Here is a 6,000-nt window from a genome sequence, read left to right as displayed (position 1 = left end):
CCAAAGAGACCTGGAGGTCCGTCCAGGAGTCCCTTCAACAAGCTACTAGGAGGCAGAAGAGGAGCGCTGACCGCCACCGCAGTGAGGCTCCCGTGTTTGTACCGGGGGAAAGGGTCTGGCTCTCGACCCGAAACCTACCCCTCCGCTTGCCCTGCCGGAAGCTGAGGCCGCAGTGTGTAGGGCCCTTCAAAGTCCTGAGGAGAATAAACGAGGTGTGTTATCGATTAAAACTCCCTTCCTATTATCGTATTAACCCCTCGTTTCATGTGTCTCTCCTCAGGCCGGTGGTAGCTGGTCCCCTGCAGGACGGTGAGGTGCCGGAGGTCCCTCCTCCCCCTCTGGACATCGAGGGGTCCCCGGCGTACACGATACGGGCCATTCTGGACTCGAGACGCCGGGTGAGGGGCCTGCAGTACCTCGTGGACTGGGAGAGGTACGGTCCGGAGGAGAGGTGCTGGGTACCGGTGGAGGACATTTTGGATCCATCTATGTTAAGGGATTTCCATCGCCTCCATCCGGATCGCCCCGCGCCTCGTCCTCCGGGTCGACCTCGAGGCCGGTGTCGGCGCGCTGCGGGAGCCGCGCGTCAGAGGGGGGGTACTGTCACGACTTCAACCGAGGCAGGCTCTCCTTCCCGTTCGGGTGGCGCTCGGCGGTCGTCGTCACCGGCCTACTAGCTGCCACTGACTCTTTTTCCTCCCCCTCCTTATGTGTTTATTTGTTACACCTGTGTTCAGTTAAGTGGGTAATTAGTATGGCTTTATTTGTCAGCCAGCCCGTAGGCGTCTTTGTGCGGGATTATTACTTTGTAACCTTTTGGATTTCGGGAGTGGAGATTGTATTTGTGGACTGGGATTGTGGCTCGTGTCGTTGGACCGAACCGTGTATGTTCACCCAGTTCGTCCGTGTTGGACATTGTGTTGAACAGTTGGGGATTAAAGACTCAACTTATTGAAGCTCTGCTGTTTCCTGCGTTTGACTTCGCACCCCCCCCGACACCCAGGTCGTTACAACATTATTCTTAAAAAATGATTCAACCTCTGTCAAGTTGATTGTTGATCATTGCTAGACAGCCATTTCCAATTCTTGGCATAGATTTACAATCCGATTTATGTCAAAACTGTGACTAGGCCACTCAGGAACATTCAATGCCGTCTTGGTAAGCAACTGCAGTCTATATTTGGCCTTGTGTTTTAGGTTATTGTCATGTCTATTACTTTTCTTTTCATCCTAAAAAAATTCCTAGTCCTTCGATGACAAGCATACCCATAACATGATGCAGCCACCACCATGCTTGAAAATATGAAGAGTGGTACTAAGTGGTGTGCTGGATTTGCCCCAAACATAATGCTTTGTATTCAGGACATGAAGTTAATTTCTTTGCCACATTTTTTGCAGTTTAAGTTTTAATTTACATTTTTATAAGTGCCCTTCTTTGTGAGACGTTGGAAAACCTCCCTGTTTTTGTGTTTGAAATTCACTGCTCGACAGAGGGGCCTTACAGATCATTTGTATGTGTGGGATACAGAGATGAGGTATTCATTAAAAAATCATGTTAAACACTATTATTGCACAGTGAGTCCATGCAAATTACACTACAGTATATATATAGAAGTATGTGGACACCCCTTCAAATGAGTGTATTTGGCAAATTTTGCCACACCCGTAGCTGACAGGTGTATAAAATTGAGCACACATCAATGCTGCAATCTCCATAGACAAACATTGGCAGTAGAATGGCCTTACTGAAGAGCTCAGTGACTTTCAACGTGGCACCGTCATAGGATGCCACCTTTCCAACAAGTCAAATATCTGCCCTGCTAGAGCTTCCCCAGTCAACTGTAAGTGCTGTTATTGTGAAGTGGAAACGTCAAGGAGTAACAATGGCTCAGCCGCAAAGATGTAGGCCACACAAGCTCACAGAACGGGACCGCTGAATGCTGAAGCACGTAGCGTGTAAAAATAGTCTGTCCTCGGTTGCAACACTCACTCCTGAGTTCCAAACTGCCTCTGGAAGCAACGTCAGCACAATAACTGTTTGACAGGAGCATCATAAAATGGGGTTCAATGGCCGAGCAGCCGCACACAAGCCTAATAATCTGGGTTTGGCGGATGCCAGGAGAACACTACCTGCCCCAATGCATAGTGCCAACTGTAAAGTTTGGAGGAGGAGGAATAGTGGTCTGGGGCTGTTTTTCATGGTCCTGGCTACAGCATACAATGGCATTCTATACGAATATGTGCTTCCAACTTTGTGTCAACAGTTTGAGGAAGGCCCTTTCCTATTTTAGCATGACAATGCCCCGTCCACAAAGCGAGGTCCATACAGAAATGCTTTGTCAAGATCAGTTTGGAAGAACAGAGCCCCGACCTAGAGACCTGAGCCCCGACCTAATCAGCCTAGTCAGGCCTAATCGCATAACATCAGTGCCCGACCTCACTAATGCTCCTGTGGCTGACTAGAAGCAAATTCCCACAGGAATGTTTCAACTTCTAGTGGAATGCCTTCCCATAAGAGTGGAGGCTGTTATAGCAGCAAACTCCTTATTAATGCCCATGATTTTGGAATGAGATGTTCCAATTGCAGGTGTCCACATACCTTTGTTCATGTAGTGTATTATGTGACTTGTTAAGCTAATTTTTACTCCTGAACTTACTTTGACTTGCCATAACAAAGAGGTTGAATACTTATTGACTCAAGACATTTCAGTTTAAAATGTTTTATTAATTTAATAAAATGTAATAAAAATGTAAAGAATATATAATACTTTGACATTATGGGGTATTGTGTGTAGGCCAGTGACACAAAATCTCAATTTAATCCAATTCAATTCAGGATGTAACACAACAAAATGTGGAAAAAGTCAAGGGGTGTGAATACTTTCTGAAGGCACCTTACTTCCTCTAAACACAGACAGTAGTGAACATTATTATACTATAGGCAGGAAAATTCAATTGGTTAACCAGCGGAGGCTTGTGGGGGGAGCTATAGGAGGACAGGCTCATTGTAATGGCTGGAGTGGAATAAATGGAATGGTATCAAATCGATCAGACATATGGGAACCATGTTTGACTCCGTTCCATTGACACCATTCCAGCCAATACAATGAGCCCATTCTCCTATAGCTCCACCCACCAACCTACACTGTGGTCAACATGCTATGCAAAAACATTAAAAACAACAAACCCCATGTACAAAAATACACATGTATCCTGTCCAGTGTTTAGGGAAAGGAATGTGCTGCTACCTCGCTCTACAACCAAAGATGATGAATTGAGGCGCAAACTGAAGTGAAGAGGAAATATTGTTCAAACGCCTTTTGCAACCACAATTGGCCACCGATTTAACACAGGGTAATCCTGTCACACCCTGGCCTTAGTTATCTTTGTTTTCATTATTATTTTAGTTAGGTCAGGGTGTGACATGGGGAAGTTTGTGTGTTTTTGGTATTGTCTAGGGTGTTGTATGGTTTAGGGGGTTTAGTAGAGTAGATGGTTTAGTGTTCAGTGTAGGTGTCTAGGAAAGTCTATGGTTGCCTGAATTGGGTCTCAATTAGAGACAGCTGGTTATGGTTGTCTCTGATTGGGAGCCATATTTAAGGCAACCATAGGCTTTAGATGTTTTGTGGGTAATTGTCTATGTGTAGTGTTTGTGTCAGCACTATTTGTATTTATAGCTTCACGGTCGTCTGTTTGTTGTTTGTTTCGTTTTTTTCCTTCTTATAATAAAGAGAAGATGTATTTTTCACGCGCTGCGCCTTGGTCCTCTCTCTCTCCTAAAGACGATCGTGACAGAATTACCCACCAACATCGGACCAAGCAGCGTAAATCAAGGCAGAGTGGCTGGAAGCCCGAGAGGCTCCCCCAAAAATTTCTTGGGGGAGGGCACATGGGGAGTGTGGCTGGGTCAAGTGGGAGAATTGAGCCAGTTCCCCGTGCTTACCATCAGGAGCAGTTGGCTAAACTAAGGTATGAGTCGGAGAATGTGGAGGAGTTATTGGACAGATTGGAGGAAAGTGAAAGGATGGGAGATTATGAGACATTTGAGGAGTTGTTGGTGTTATTGGAGGAGAGCGAAGAGAGAGAGATGTTGATATGGGGGAGCATACAACCAGGTAAGGTTGGGAAGCCTCCTGTGCGTCTCCTGAGCCCTGTACGCACTGTTCCTTCTCCCCGCACTCTTCCTGAGGTGCGTGCCCTCAGCCCGGTACCACCAGTAACGGTACCACGCACCAGGCCTATAGTGCGCCTCGAGAGTCCAGTGTGCCCTGTTCCTCTTCCACGTACTAGCCCTATGGTGCGTGTCTCCAGTCCGGTACCACGCACCAAGCTTCCTGTGTGTCAACAGAGCCCTGTTCCTCCGCCACGCACTAACCCTGTGGTGCGTGTCTCCAGCCCATTACCACCAGTGCCTACACCACGCACCAAGCCTCCTGTGTGTCTCCAGGGTCCAGTATGCCCTGTTCCTCCTCCCCGCACTAGCCCTGAGATGCGTGTCCCCAGCCCGGTACCACCAGTTCCGGCACCACGCACTAGGCCTAATGTGCGTCTCCAGGGTCCAGTATGCCCTGTTCCTCCTCCCCGCACTAGCCCTGAGATGCGTGTCCCCAGCCCGGTACCACCAGTTCCGGCACCACGCAATAGGCCAAATGTGCGTCTCCAGGGTCCAGTATGCACTGTTCCTTCTCCCCGTACTCGCCCTGATGTGCGTGCCCTCAGCCCGGTACCACCAGTGCCGGTACCACGCACCAGGCCTATAGTACGCTTTGAGAGTTCAGTGTGCCCTGTTGTTGTTCCCCGCACTAGCCTGAAGGTGCGTGTCCTTAGCCCGGTGCCTCCAGTTCCGGCACCACGCACCAGGCCTACAGTGCGTCTCAGCCGGCCTGAACTGTCCGTCTGCCAAGCGCCGCATGAACTGCCCGTCTGTATTGAGCCTTCAAAGCCGCCCGTCTGCCATGAGCCTGCAAAGCCGCCCGTCTGCCATGAGCCTACAGAGCCTTCCGCCAGACAGGAGCCGCCAGAGCCTTCCGCCAGACAGGAGCCGCCAGAGCCTTCCGCCAGACAGGAGCAGCCAAAGCCTTCCGCCAGACAGGATCAGCCAAAGCCATCCGTCTCCCCAGCGCCATCTGAGCCATCCGTCTCCCCAGCGCCATCTGAGCCATCCGTCTCCCCAGCGCCATCTGAGCCATCCGTCTCCCCAGCGCCATCTGAGCCATCCGTCTCCCCAGCGCCATCTGAGCCATCCGTCTCCCCAGCGCCATCTGAGCCATCCGTCTCCCCAGCGCCATCTGAGCCATCCGTCTCCCCAGCGCCGTCTGAGCCATCCGTCTGTCCCGAGCCATTAGAGCCGCCCGTCTGTCCCGAGCCGTCAGAGCCATTAGTCAGTCAGGAGCCGCTAGAGCCATTCGTCAGTCAGGATCTGCCAGAGCCGCCAACCAGACAGGATCTGCCAGAGCCGCCAACCAGACAGGATCTGCCAGAGCCGCCAACCAGACAGGATCTGCCAGAGCCGCCAACCAGACAGGATCTGCCAGAGCCGCCAACCAGACAGGATCTGCCAGAGCCGCCAACCAGACAGGATCTGCCAGAGCCGCCAACCAGACAGGATCTGCCAGAGCCGCCAACCAGACAGGATCTGCCAGAGCCGCCAACCAGACAGGATCTGCCAGAGCCGTCAGCGAGCCATGAGCGTCCAGAGCCGTCAGCGAGCCATGAGCGTCCAGAGCCGTCAGCGAGCCATGAGCGTCCAGAGCCGTCAGCCAGCCATGAGCGTCCAGAGCCGTCAGCCAGCCATGAGCGTCCAGAGCCGTCAGCCAGCCATGAGCGTCCAGAGCCGTCAGCCAGCCATGAGCGGCCAGATCCGTCAGCCAGCCATGAGCGGCCAGATCCGTCAGCCAGCCATGAGCAGCCAGATCCGTCAGCCAGCCATGAGCCGTCCAGCCAGGATCCGCCAGAGCCGTCCAGCCAGGATTCGCCAGAGCCGTCCAGCCAGGATCCGCC

The sequence above is a fragment of the Salvelinus alpinus genome, chromosome 33, assembly GCF_045679555.1.
Source record: "Salvelinus alpinus chromosome 33, SLU_Salpinus.1, whole genome shotgun sequence".
Classification (NCBI taxonomy): Eukaryota; Metazoa; Chordata; class Actinopteri; order Salmoniformes; family Salmonidae; genus Salvelinus; species Salvelinus alpinus.
The sequence above is the reverse complement of the archived record's forward strand: the minus strand, read 5'-3'. Positions refer to the sequence as shown.